This window comes from Phyllostomus hastatus, unplaced genomic scaffold (assembly GCF_019186645.2).
Source record: "Phyllostomus hastatus isolate PE091 unplaced genomic scaffold, TTU_PhHast_1.1 phas_contig_17, whole genome shotgun sequence".
NCBI classification, from domain to species: domain Eukaryota; kingdom Metazoa; phylum Chordata; class Mammalia; order Chiroptera; family Phyllostomidae; genus Phyllostomus; species Phyllostomus hastatus.
In genome coordinates, this window is record NW_025333664.1 from 16,745,418 (window position 1) to 16,760,180 (window position 14,763).

Genomic DNA, 14,763 nt, shown 5'->3' on the forward strand with positions numbered 1-14,763 from the left:
AAACCATGAAGAAGAGCGTAAAACAGAGATAGGGACGAAGCTAATACGAAAATGCTTACACAGAGTCCTGGCAGCTTGCTCTGAGGAGGCCACTAGCTGGTTTTAAGCCGCTGACTAGCAAGTATGAAGACAGACACTTGTCCACTAACTAACTGGCCCTTCCTACTCCAACCAGCTCGAACTGTGCTCCTGTGGAAACTTCGTGAACAGGGCCCAGCTGTTTCAAAATCCAGTTGTGGAGGCTTGGTGGTTGCAGAGCAGTTCATGAAGGGAAGCATTCAGCGGCTTTCACTTTTTCTTTTTGTATTCTCACCTGATGACATGCTCACTGATTTTAGAAAGAGGGGGAGAGAGAGAGAGGCATCATGTGAGAGAGAAACATCGATAGGCTGCCTCTCTTACATGCCCCAACCAGGGATCAGACCCACAACATGGGCATGTATCCTGACCAGGAATTGAACCTGCAACCTTTTGGTTTACGGGATCACGCTCCAACCAACTGAGCCACCCCAGTCAGCGTGCAGCTTTCACCTTTTATGGCAGAGCCTCGTGCAAGACGGTACTTGCTTTTAGCACAAAAATTATATATTTACTCACTTGAAATTTAATTTGTCACTATTTCATGGTATTCTGTAAGACAGGCAATAATTTCAAAATATTTTTCCACCATCTGAAAAAGTTGGGGGACACCCAGTCTGTGCTATATGCAGGATTCAATTGAGCCGCTGTGTTTGAGCACCTATAATGTACCAAGCATGATGCCAGAGGCTGTAAAAGATTTAAGCGTTGAGTACAGGAAAGCATATGCCTTCCAGAAACATACAACATAGTGGAGGGGACCCGTGCATTTTGATTTTGATTTTTGGTCATTCTATGATTTCTTCTTGAACTACTTTTGCCCTAGGTTCTTAACAGAAAGGCTAGGGAACCAAGAGTCTTCACTGCACTCATTCAACAAACATTTATTAAAAACCTACTGAGGGTAAAGCAACATCAATTATATGTCGTGTATGTTCTGAAGTCAGAATCTGGCTCTGCTACATCCGGCTGAGCACCCCTGAGCAAGTCACTTCACCTCTCTGTGCCTCTTTTCCAACACCTGTAAAACGTGAGTAGAAATAGTGTATTAATCAAAATAATCTAACTGCTGTAATAAACAACAAAAATGGATGTATATTTCTTGCTCATAAAAGAGTCGAATGTGGGTGGTTGGCACGCGGCCTTCCTTCCTAGGGCCCTGAAGACCCAGCCTGGGAGACGGTATGGGGCTGCCTGGAGACCTGAAGGATGTGTAGGAATTATGTAGGTGACAGGGAAGGACCAGGCATCGGGATCGGCATGTGCAAAGGTCCTGTGGTGAGAGAAAGCTCATCTGAGGAACAGAGAGAAGGCCAGGATGGCTGGGGCCCCACGGCGAGGGGGAGAGTGGGGCAAGACGAGGCAGCGGAGGTAGGCTGGGGCCAGCCCACTGAGGCCTTGTAGAATGGAGAAGGCGATTTGGGTCTTTACCCCACAGAGCGAAGGGAAGCCATCGGGGGGCTTTTAGTAAAAAAATGTGTCTGTATAGAAGATGTGCTGTCAGTGCCTCTCACCCATATGCCCAGCCCTTACGTTTTAGCACACAGTGGGCAGTTCCAACTGCCGGCACCTGGGTTTCTTTCCCTGAGGACTCTCTCTGACCATGGGGACAGACTTTGCCTGCCTGTGGAGCAGGTCAGAGGTGCCAGAGAGTGAACAAACCCCCAACTTGGGAGCAGCCCTCAAGCTGACGGGATTTGGCTGATAAACACCAGCTGCCCTCACTCCTCAGGCGAGATAACTCTGACCCATATCGGGTGGTTCGCTGGCTCCCTGAGCTCCCCAGTAGGATCGAGCCCCAGGTGCCCACAATGCAGCCAGCTTGATAACCCCTTGACTGGCTGCCTTCCCTCCCCTGACTGACCTTCCCGCCCCGCCACCAGTGTTTCCGGGGAACACCCCCCAGTAAACTCTGTACATCTGAGTCCTCCTTGCAGGCTTTTAGGAGATCCCAAATGAGATAGTCTATCATAAGGATGATGGATTTCTGGGCAGCAGGGGAGGATGGGGTAAGACCACTTGTCGAGACAGGAGATGCCGGAGCTTGAACTCAGTGACATTGGGTTCGGAGAAAGCGGGAAAAGCAGAGAGACCCAGCCGTACAGCGGATGGGCAGGAAAAGGAGGAGGGCGATGTGAAGGCTGCCTCCTGGGCTTTGTCCTGCCTAGAAGGGAGGGCAAGGGGAAAGGTCAAGAATACATATGTTAATATTTCTGTGCGTGTCACAGAACAGCTTGTAACCACCAGATTTTCGAAAACTCCCTGCTGTCTTTTCGCCCTGCCTGACACATCAGGCTCTAGAACAACCTGGCTGCCTCCATCCAGGGAAGTCTGCATTTTCTCCTGCAGGGCAGGATCCAATAACAGCGTTCCCCGCCAATAAAGGAGGCTGGTGCTCGGGAACAAAATATTGAATTAGAAACAATACCAGAACCACTGAACTCGCGCCACCCCTGAACTGCCTGTGCATACCTTTGCTCTGCAAACTGGTAACAGGAGCCCCAGGGAAATACTGTCCAGGAAAGCAGAGAGGAGGGAGGGGGGAGGGAGAGAAGCAAAGGCTTTGCCACAGTTGGCTGAGCCAGTGCTGGAGAGCAAGGATTCAGCCGCCAGAAACCCAGGCTTGAGCTGTGGGTCCTGGCCTCAGTCCCGGCTCCATGAAGTTACCTTGGAGGGGAAGAACTCTGAGATCTCTTAATGCGATCAGGCATTCTTGGATCTGCAGCCTGCCTCCACCACGCTGGTTGACTCTGTCACCTTGAGTAAGTGCTTAGATACTTGCAACTTCAGGTTTTTGTTCACTGGCTCCCAGCGGTCCCCAGTGGGACAAGCCTCAGGCGTCCACAGTGCAGCCTGCTTGGTAACCCCTCAGCAGGCTGTCCTCCTTTTCCCTCTCGCCACCGTTTGCTTCTGCTTTCCTCATTCCCTCACGTGACACCCTGACTCTGTCCACGTAGTGGGAAGCATGACTACCTGTAGCCTGCAGATTTAAATCCCACAATTTGTACCCTGGAAAGAGATGGGCCTTGCCCTTAGGTTTAAAAATCTAATAGAAGGTTTCCGATTGGTTTAGCTTTGGTTGGGTGTCCATCTTTGGCCCAATTAACTATGGCCAGAGGGGTGGAGCCAAGTAAAAACACACCACTCCTTCGGGAAACAAAAGGATAGAGGAAGGAGGCGTGGTTCCCAGAAGGTGGTCTCAGAGGAGGGCAGGGTGAGAGGAGGTGGGTATGGCAGGATGAAAGTAGGCCCTCTACAAAAATGGACATCCTTGACACCATGAAACACTGACTTCAGCATTCAGTCCAAGGGATGCCTCTCAGAAATGAAAACCACAATGGCAGAGGGACAGAGTCGGAGCAAGGAGGGAGAGCAAAGCCTCAAGCCAAGCCAAAGAGCCCCAAGCAGTGTGCTTGGCTACCCTGCCCACTGCCTGCTGGCTACCCTGGGCGTGAGGCCCAGGCTGGGGTGGACACGCTGCTCCTTCTTCCTGGTGTGTCCTTTAGTGTTACCTGCTTTTCTCAACTATCAAGGATCTTCAGATGCAGAATAACATCGTCGTTACAACTTGAGACGTGAAAGGTCCAAGCAGCCTTGGCCAAGGGGAAAGTCCCCTAAGTAGCCCCGTCTGTGGCTGACCTGTGGCTGCAGAACCCCAACCCAACGCATGCAAACTCCTGCCAGAGCGTGTCATGACGTGGCAAGAGCCGTGGCCTGGCTCCGGTGCTTCCCTTCTCCGCCTCCGGAACAGGAATGCAATTCCAAGGCCTGGAAGCCTACACAACTACCAGGGCCGTGGGAACTGGATTCGGTGAGTGGGGGTCAGATGGGTCTAGTCTTAGGGTGAGAGTGGAATGAGTGTCGAGGCTCCCACAGAGGCCAGAAGTGCAACGATGGCAACAACAGCCACCACCGGTGTGACGTAGTGAGCACCTACTATGCACCCTGCACTGTGCCAAGCAGCCCTTTCTGTCCATTTTATTTTAATCACCAAAGCAGTAGGGTGTATTATTCTCATCCCCAGGAACTGAATCTCACAGACGTCAAATGACTTGCCCAAGGTTACACAGCTAGGAAGCATCCGAGCTGGGACTTGAACCTGGCTCTGTCCCTCAGCTGTATCTCTTCCCCAAGCCTGAGCTGTGAACACAACCACTTGCCTTAGCATCCTTTTTGCCTCTTGTATCAGTCAGAATGCTTCAGGCTGCAAAAAAGAAATCATCAACTTAGATGCTTACCAATGAGAAAAACGTATCCACTCAAAGATTAAGTTCCAAGGTATTCATGGCTGCAGGGTTGTTAATTCAGCAGCTCAGTGACGTCACTTCCATCTTCTCACTGTGTCATCCTTCGTGTGTCACTTCATCCGCCTGGTCACAGGATAACTGGCACACCTCTAGGCATCAGGTACAGACATGACCACATCCTGCAAAAAAAGAGGGACTTATTCCATCTCAGGACAGGAAAATCTTTTCCAGGAGCTCTTGGGGTAAACCCTCCTTGTATCTCATTGGTCAGAATTTTTCCCACTCCTGCTTTCAAACCAATCACTCACAAGGGAAGTGGAAACTTCACGAATGGCTTGATAAAGCCCATGACTATTTGTAGAAGGATGGATTACCTCACCCCAACACCAACAATTGGGGTTCTGCTGGAAAGGAGAAAGAGGTCAGTGACTGGTTCAGGGTAAGCAAACAAAATTGTGTGCTACTCCTTTCTTTTCTCTTTCCAATCCCTACTATGCCTTTTCTCTACCAGTTGACATTTTATTCACCCTTCTTTGAATCAACCAAAATATCATTTCCTCCAGGTAGTCTTCCCTGATTTTTTCCCATCAGATTAATTGCTCTCTTCACTGTGCTTCCTCAGAACTTGGTACAATGCTACTCATGTGGTCTTTATTACATTGTTCTGGAGAGGGGTCAGACTTTAAAGTAATTGGACCCAGGTTCAAATCCCTGGTCTGTGACTTCCTCTCCCCAAGCCTCAGCTTCCTCATCTGTAAAACTATACATTTCTTTTCAGGCAGTTTTGAGAATTAAGGCAGAAAATGTGTCTTCAAAGGAATGGAGGGGGAAGAAAAGAAACTATCAGGCTGAACCAGGCAAAACTCAACTCTCAGCAAGGGAAGCAAAAGTCATTCCAAGGTGCCAACCACACACGGCCCCCTTCCCCTGAAGCTCCCCTCTCCCTGGTCTCCCCAAGAAAGTCATTTTTCATCCCCAAAGTCATTTGGCTTAGAGAGAAGGGGGAGATGCAGTGGCAGGGTCTGCACCGCGCCTGCCCCGCCGCCATCCATCACCCAGCCGACAGAAGCTCACCTCCCACAAATAAAGTTATGACAAGCATCCCCAACCCATTCTTTTAGCCATCGCCTCCCTGTTTCCATCATCCCTGACATTATAAGCCATCAGCCAAGCTGTTTGTCACGCCTCTGACAGGGTCTTCACATCTCGGGCAGGAGGGCTGTGTGAGGTATGGCTGGACTCAAGGGTGCACGTCCCACCCCCACCTGTCATTAGTGACCTCGAGCTATTTCACACGTGCTTTCAGAGAGGGTTTTTCCCATAAGGGGTGGGGGTCCAGAGGTGGAACAGGACTGGAGGGAACCAAACACCCATTCATTTATCCATTCAGCAAACACGAGTGAAAAGCCCTACTGTGCCTGAACCCGAGTGAGGCCCAGCTGCGGCCACAAAGAGCAACCGTGCACAGCCCTTGCCCTTGAGAAGTGCCCAGTAGAGAGAGGAGTGGGAAACAGGCCATGTGAGCAGACAGTGCCAGCACACCAGTGGGAGCACGGAGAGGGGTAGGAACAGAGGGAAGGCTTCCTGGAAGAGGTGTCCTCTGAGCTGAGACCTATAGGACAAGGAGGAATGACATGAGAGGGGCAGAGTGAACGATTCCTTGCAAGGTCCCCTTTCTTCTCTGCAGCTTTGTGTACTGATAAGCCTCCAATGGCGGAGTGGAGTGGAAGTTTGGGGGAGGGAGGAGAATCATAGGCCAGGCAAATGGAATGGCGTAGGAAAGGTCGTGTATTCGTTTCCCAGGGCTGTCGTAACTGAGCTGGTAACTCCGAACAACAGAGATGTATTCTCTCACAGTCTGGAGGCTAGAAGTCCAAAGTCAGGGGATCCGCAGAGCTGGCGCTCTCCGGGGACTCTGAGAGAGAGCGTCTTTCACGCCTCTTTCCCAGCTTGCGGTGGCGGCAGGCAAGCCTCGGTGCTCCTTGGCTCACAGATGCATCACTCCAAGCTTTGCCGCTGCTCCCTGTTTTTACCTGGCCTTCCCCTCTGAGTCTCTGTCTCACATCTCCGCTTTTCCCTTAGAAGGGCAGCTGTCGTTGGATTTAGATCCACACTAAATCCAGGGTGATCTCCAATCCAGATCTTTAACTACATTGACAAAGATCCTGTTTTTAAACAAGTCACATTTGCAGGTACCTGGGGTTAGGACTTGGACACTTATATATTTTAGGGGGGACACTATTCAACCCACTGCAGGCCCAAAGGCCTGAGAGTATGGCACATTTGGGGGACTAAGAATGGCTAAATGTGGCTAGAACACTTGAGACAGGGCCAAGTTCAGATCTCATCCCTGCCACTAATGAGCCACCTAGACCAAGTCCCTTAACCTTTCTGAGCCTCAGCCTGCTCCCCTGCAATGTGTTTTGCCCTCTGGACCTCTGAGGACTCTGATGAAGGCGAAAAGTAGTCATTCCATTGAAGGGCCAGCTCCTTAATGGGGGTATGTCTATCAGGAGAATGTCTATCAGAAACCTTTTGGTCACAAGAGACAGAAACCGGTCCACACTAGCCTAAGCAGGAAGAGGATTTAGTAACTTACGTAGCGCAAGAGCCCAGGAATAGAGCTGCTTCAGGCTCCGCTGGATTCAGGGCCCAGGTGATGTATTCAGGATCCGGCTTCTTCCACCTAGCCTCTCTGTCTTGTGCTGCACTGTTTCATTGTCAGGTTTCCCACGGATGGCCCTTTGTGCTGGGTATCTTCCGTGGGCCCTGCAGATCTGCTCTCTGCCCTGTCCACTCTGCTCTGTGGCGTGGAGGCTCCCCTGAGTGAGCTGCATCAGCAAGCTCCCCGTGCCCTCCGGCTCCCAGTGGGGTCCAATCAGCCCTGGCAGGAGATCAAGGGAGGGAAAAGGTGAAGGTAGTCTATTTCTCCCTCACGGTTCCTCCCTGTCAGGTCCCTCTACCAAAGGCCCCAGCTCCTATTAGGCAGCTTCCTCTTAAAGCCACAGCTACCCTTCTTGGATTCTAGCAACCACATCCTGCTCTGCCCTTCAGGCCTAGGGGTGCTAAACTCCCTACTATTAGTAGGCCAGAGGAACTGCACCATCCTTTGTTGGATTCCCTAAACACTACTGACACCTTTGTAAATAGTCCCTTTATTATACTCTCCTGAAATTACAAGTAGAGTGTGTCTATTTCTTTTAAGAATCCTGCCTGATATACCCCGGCAGCTCATGAATCTACCTGACCCTCTTCTCTGGGTGGTAAGTAAGCCGCACAGTGGTAGACTGCTACCTTGGTGGCCCCCAGTAAATCACTCCTTCCAGGACCCATGACCTTGTGAGTTCCCTCCTACGTTGGATACTAGCTGGGCTTGACCGTGTGACTGGCTTTGCACCATGGAATATGAACATCTGTGTGCTTTATAAGCACTTGTCCACTGTTTGGTCCTAGGCAGAGGACCCCTATAGTATGCGGAAGAGACCATACAACTATGGCCATGGACAGACCTGACTTCTTACTCTACTTTTCTGTTTTGGAAGCTGCTTTGGGCTCTGCTCGACCTCTGCGAACTCATCTGTAAAACAGGTTAGCTGATGCCTGCACAGATGGGTGGTGGTGGGGGTTCCCAGATCGTGGCAATTATGGAAGACAGACAAATGCTGCCAGGCATCCCTTCAGGGGAGGGCTTGCTGCCCAGCATGGGGAGTACCCTCAGCAGTGTCCAGCTGTCCAGACCTCTCAGGTCTGCCTCAGCGTCAGGGAGTCGCCTCGCCTGAGGTCCCACCCTTCCCAGGACAGACTGTATCCAGAGACTGACTGAAGGGTTTAAAGGCTCATCCAAGCAGTCCTGACCCCAGAGCTCCCCGCAGGGCTGGCTGAGGCTTTGCAGAGCCAGCATTAGTTGGCTTCTCCGCCTATCCAAGTCTGCTTCCTCCCTTTCCTTTTACTGGTGCTGATCCCTAATCAATATCTTGCCCCCAAAACTCTATTTATGGAGATCCCAACCTGTGATGGGTGTCAAATGTTTAACCCAGCCTGTGGCATTCGGTGGACAGTTGGCAAAGGCTTACTGAGGGAGAATTGCCTCTTTGCTCAGGAGAACGGGAAAAGGGAAGCAGGAGGGGTGGGCAAGGGAGGCTGGCATGGGGACTGCCAGGCAGTACTCGGGTGCTGCCGTGGAAGGGGCCTGTAGGCTGGCCAAGGCAGCTTCTTCCTCAGGAGGGAGAGGAGGGTCTGTCCAGGGGCATCCTCCCTACCCCTCCCACCTGCAGCCTCCGGCTCGCCAAGCCACGGACCAATCACGAATGAGGCTTCACTCCGTGTGGCACGCCTGAAGAGTGGGACAAGTCGGGGCTTTCCCCAAGTGGCCCGTCTGGGGCCCTGAGGTGTGTGGCCTCTGGAAAGGTGGCAGAGGCCACTCAAATCCTGAAGCAGAACCCTCTCCCCCGTTTGTAGAATCTTAGAGTTCTAGAATCTTGGAAGGGGAGAATCAGCCTTCCAGGGCTGTCCTCACAAAACTCAAAACAACTCTTGGAACAAGAGATTCTCCTGTTTAAAGGCTGGAAGGGGCCTGCAGGCTCTTCACCTGAGCATTTCTGTCTCCCTGAACCCCAAAGGCAGACCCTAACTGTGTGGCCTGGAGGCACTGACCACCTTCCTCTAGGCCAGGTGGACAAACCCTCGGGCTGCCGGCTGCTGGGTGTGGAGTGGAGGGCACAGGAGGAAAGCAGACCCTCCCAGAGGGAGGGGTCGGGGAGGGAGAAATGCTCGAGGGCAGGAGTCACAGCTGGAAAGGGCAGGGTGTAGGGACGGGACGGCAGGAGGCGAGGTGGCAGGCACTGACTTCACGGGAGGGAGGGCTTCAAAGGAAATGACATGCGTACCACGCCTGACTGCAGATCCTCAGTGAACGTTCCCTCGCTTCCTTTCTCTTCTGCTCACAATCCCCTGTGCCCTGTATTTCCGCGCTACCCACATCGCACTGAGGAGTTTTGGGAAAATGCAAGGAAGACAGACACTGGACCAACTCCCTCCACTGAGAAAGATCCACCCTTTACAATGTGGGGGGTGGGGGGGTGCTCAGGACAGGACACTCTGCAACGGCAGCTGGAGGCAGGGTGACCGATTTCAGAGAGATGCCCAGGAGGGGGACACGAGAACTGGATTTTGAGAAAAGAAGAGGAGCTCACCAGGCCGAGAAGGTGGAAGTGGGGGGAGGGGAACTCCACAGGCTTTCTGCGCCTGTTCACTGACTGAATGGCTAAGTTCTTCTCTGACTTTCTGGTCCTTATTCTAGAGATGAACTGAAGCAGTTACCCGCCCTGAATTTACAAATGGAAAACCCAATGGACACAGGCATATCTACGCAATGTTTTTATGGTAACAAATATTTTTAATTAAGTTTCAAACAGCAAAGCATGAATGTTACTCTTTTTCCCATTTCAGATACTAGAACTTAAAAAATAAATGGTTTACGGATCTGTTCAGCCAAGTATCTTTCTTAGGTCCGTAATGCTAACAGTGTTGAAAATAGAATATTTCATCGGATTTGGGTTGCTCTAAGTAGCAGAAAAGTAAAATTGTATTGTATTCTCCATGGAGCATTCATTTCCTGTTACCATAATCACCAAGCCAGGAATCCAAAGAGAACAATGTGTTCTGAGCCCAACCTGGGCCTCGAGATGGAGAGAAGTTTTAAGAGTCAGGGGCCAAAATGAGAGGGGGGAGAAAAGGGAATTTTGACAAAGCTAATTTATTTTACTTAATGAACTGTCTTTATTCTGAGATACGTCCTTCCTAAAAGGGGGGTGGGCAGTGTTTAAAATGTCCTCTCATGGTGACAGTAAATGGTCATTGTTGGTCAGAGTTTTTAAATGTTTTAACTTGGCAAAATGAAAAGCAACTCTACATTGTACTAAAAACATTTAATACATTTATACTGTAATACAGTAAATACTGTAAATAGTACATTTATACTGTACCCATCCCTGACACCTCCGATTTTCAGAACCACTGAGACAGAAGCCACTGGTGGTAGGAGACGTTTATGCCCATTCCTTCCCATCACTTGGGCTCTGCTCCCGGTCCCCCACCTCCCCAGAGTGACCTTCCCTGACAGCCCTGCCTAAAGTAGCTTCTCTCCCCCCACCACGCCTTCTCTCTAGTCCATCTCCCAATTTCTTCCTTTCAGAACACTTACCAGTCTCTGAAAGCGTCTCGTTAATTGGCATATACACCTATTTCTGTCTCCTCTATTTGAATGTAAGTAGCATGAGATCAGGGCCCCATCTGTCTTATTCACACATGCTCCCCAGCACCTAGCACAGGTGCATAGTAAGTGCTGGGGAAGTGCTTGTGGAAAGAAGGAAAAAAAGGAAGGAAGGAAGGAAGGAAGGAAGGAAGGAAGGAAGGAAGGAAGGAAGGGAGGGAGGGAGGGAGGGAGGGAGGGAGGGAGGGAGGAAGGAAGGAAGGAAGGAAGGAAGGAAGGAAGGAAAGTAGGTAAGTTACTTAGTTACAGAGCTGGGGCACTCGGGCTGAAGAACATCGAGAATATCAGAGGGTGAAAGATGCTGTGTGGGTGCCCTGGGCCTCAGCCCTGCAGCTGCAGCCGTGGGGCACGGTGCCCACGGAGTCTCTTAGTTTTTCCCCCTCGAGGCCTTCTTGGAAGCTCTGGTCCTTTGCTCAGCCCACCACAGGCGCAGCCCAGAGGTACCAGAATGTTAATGCCCCCTGAGCAATGCTCAACCCCTGGGGGACCAGGAGCTGGTGCATAAGTCCTCCAGCCCCCTGTCCTTTGAGTGAACAACTCTGCACAGTACTCAGAGGGTCCCCCCAGTTGCCCACTACAGCGATCAGCTCCTTCCCTGTCTCCCCACTCCCTCACTCCTGCTTTCTGGGATCAACACCCGCCCCCCCTCCAATCACTTGTACCCAAGCCCTTGTCTCAGGCTCTTCTTTTGGAGAGCATAACCTAAGGCAGGCAACTCTGAAATTCTCCTTCACTCACTCTGTCTGATTCCCAAGTTTCATCTGCCCTCCTGTACCCAAGGAAGTGAGAAATGCCCCTCCCTGAGCCTTTGCTCCTTGTCCAGCAGACAAGCTGGCCGGTCCTGACCATCATACAGCACAGCCCTGAGCTCTGAGAAATCTTAATGCAGGGACTTGGCTGGGCACCTGGAAGGCAGGTGCTTTGGAGGCAGAAAGGGAGGGAGAGGACTTCTCTAAATGAGGCTGTGATGATCAAATCATTTGCTATTCCCTGGGCTCCTCCCGCCTTTTGTTCTTTGGCTGCGATGTTGCCTCCAATCCATTATCTTCGTTTTCTCCTCTCAACCTCCCGGCCCACAGCCACCTCAGCAGGAAAACTGAGCTGGGCTGAAAAAGCACGGCCGGGTATTTGGTAGATATATATGGGTAGAGAACTTTACCCATATACATGGTAGAGATATATATGTGGGTAGAGAACTTAACACTTTGCAAAGGACTTTAGAGGTGGAGAACTATTTATAAAGCCTTCTCCAGTTTAACAAAGCACTTTATTATTGTTATTATTATTATTACTGATGTCATTTTAATACAAATGTATTATCAACCTCAGAGAGAAATTCTTTCCCCTTCTGCCTCTTCTCTTGCTAAGCAAGGGGAGAGCCTGGCTGGAATAGTCATGCAATCAAAAGTCATTTGTTCGGCTCCCCGAAGAACTCACGCGATGACGGAAGTGGAACGGAAGACAAAGTGGACCTTGTGCAAGTTCGCCTACTGCAGCGTGGATCTCGATCAACTGCTTGCCTTGTCCTACGAGCAGCTGATGCAGCTCTACAGTGCCAGGCAGGGCGGCAGCTGGACCACGGCCTGGCCTGCGGAGGAAGCAGCACTCACTGCTAAAGCGCCTGCGCAAGACCGAGAAGGAAGCGCCGCCCACGGAAAAGCCTGAAGTGGTGAAGACACACCTGCGGGACATGATCGTCCTGCCAGAGATGGTGGGCAGCACGGTGGGCGTGTGCAATGGGAAGACCTTCAGCCCGGTGGAAGTCAGGCCGGAGATGATTGGCCACTGCCTGGGCGAGTTCTCCGTCACCTCTAAGCCAGCGAAGCACGGTCGGCGCGGCATCCCTCCTGCTTCATCCCTCTCAAGTAGCCAATAAAAGCACAGACTTACTTAGAAAAAAAATTCATTCATTCATTCATTCATTCATTCATTCATTCATTCATTTTTTGGTGGCTGCTCTGTGTCTAGACCCTGAGGATACAAGATGGTGCCCTTTTCACCAGGAACTTATACCGTGGTAGGCAAATGTATAGGTCAATGTCCAATCAGGAAACACTTGAAGATTTACAAAAGAGCAACTTTCAGGAATGGAAGGTGATGGAAGAGCTAAGAAGCCAACTGGCAGCAGTGAAGCAGTCTGAAGATGAGTAACAGCAGGAGCCCACCACCCACCCTAGACCTAAGGGATAGAAAGGGGGTAGTGTCGCCAGCCCAGGGGTGGAGTCATTTGGTGCAATATGAAACAATGGAGCTACAGGTGAGCTGGAGAAATGGAGGAGACACCGCCACTGCTAGAGATGCTGCTTAAGGCTGAGAGGGAGAAATACCCTGGCCTCTCCTCTCCCTTCTTCCTGCCTTCCAGTCTCCCACCAGGGCCTCCCATTGACCAAACCCATCTGGAAGCCAGCCCTCCAAGAAGCCTGCAGCATGCGGGGTTCGACTCCTCCTGCAATACATAGCAGAGTGGCAGCGGAGTGAGGACTGGAGACGTTGGTAAGCAGGAGACACTGTGTGAGAAGTCTTGGGCTGGGGTGAGAACGCTGTGCTGGAGACCACAGGGAAAGACCTGTGGCTGGCCAGGACAAATGGGAGGAGATCTCTTGAAGCTGGGCTTTGAGGGATGAGCAGGAGTTGTTGAATGTGCAGGTAGAGAGGTGCCATCTGAGTAGTGGCACGCAGGCGAAAGTGTGGCAGTTGGGGAGGTTTCAGCTGCAAATAACAGAAAATTCCCATTCTCGGGCCTTTACTCTCACTGGTCCCTCTGCTTAGGATGCTCTTCCTCCTCCCTCTGGTCCAAATTCTTGCCCCCGATGCCGTCCTTTCAGTCTCCTTTTCCTAAACCCCAGAGCTGGAAGCTACCTTTCCAATGCCCCCCTCACAGCCATAGCATTTGCTGATGTGCCAGTACCTGGCCTACCTGTTTCGTCCTTCCTATCGGCCAAGAGCTCCTGGTAGGAAGAAGAAGCATTGCCTTCGCTTCTGCTCCTTCCCAGAGCATGGCACTGGGCCAGGCATCTAGCAGGGGCCAATGAATACAAATACATGCTGAGTGAATGAATAAATGAGTTAACAGATACACACATTCATGCCATTCCCCCTACTTTGACTACCACCCACCCCATCTGCCACGATAGCCCTTTTTATTGAATTTTTGTATCTGCTTCCACAAGGGAGCTCACTGAGTCTCCCTAGCAATTCAGTAGATGATCACCATTATCATCTTCATGTGACAGAGGAAGAAACTGAGCTCATAAAAGTTAAGCAACTTGCCAAAGTCATCCAGCTTTTAGGAGGCAAAGTCAAGATTGAGGTTTGGCCTTATTAGCTGTGTGAACTTGGAGAAGTCATTTCAAGACTCGGAGCAGAGCTTCCTCCAAAACCCAGGCTCCTTGGGTCTTCCCAGGCCAGCCAAATGACAATAACAATAATAACATTATCTCGTGTTAACTGAGCATTTACTATGTGTGTGTACTGGGCTCAAAGTTTTGCATTCTTTACACTGAAATCCTCTAAATCTCTTTACACTGAAGTCACTGAACCCTGCAAGGTGGATGTTCCTATCTTCACTTTGCAGATGAGGCCATGGAGGCTCAGGAATCAGTCAGTCAACAAATCAACAAATATTTGTCAAGCACGTCCTCTAGTCTGGGTATTGCTAGATGCTGGGGACTCAGGGATGACCAGGACAGCTGTGGGACCTGCCCCCATGAAATGGACAGTCTTTGTGGAGAAACAGACCCTGAAAAACTAATTAGAAATGATTTTGCATGAATACCCATGTCCTGGTTGTAATAGGTAGTGTGTCCTGGAGAACCCAACCTAGTCTAGAGAGCCAGGGGAGGCTTCCTGGAGGAGGTGACCATTAAGCTGAAGGTGAATGACAAGCAGGCATTATTTAGATCTCACTTCTATAAGGGACTGTGATCAAGTGTTTGGCAATGTTACATGCCCAGCTTGGACCGGTCCCCCAGGTCACCCAGAGGCCCCACTTTGTAGACACACTCTCCGCTGGGACGGTGGCCTGGGACCATAGGGAGTGGCGATAATCTCCTAGGCCACCTTTGATGAGAGATTCCTGCCAGGGCCAGAGCATCTGGAGTGCATTGAACCCAGCACAGGCCAGTGCCTTTCAGGAACAGCACTGCTGGCCCTGAGGCTTGTCCTCCA

At 50.9% G+C, this 14,763-nt stretch overlaps 1 pseudogene; it reads left to right on the forward strand.

Moving 5' to 3' along the window:
* The first annotated feature begins 12,036 nt into the window (after positions 1–12,036).
* LOC123815017 lies at positions 12,037–12,472 on the forward strand (annotated as a pseudogene).
* The last annotated feature ends 2,291 nt before the right edge of the window (positions 12,473–14,763 follow it).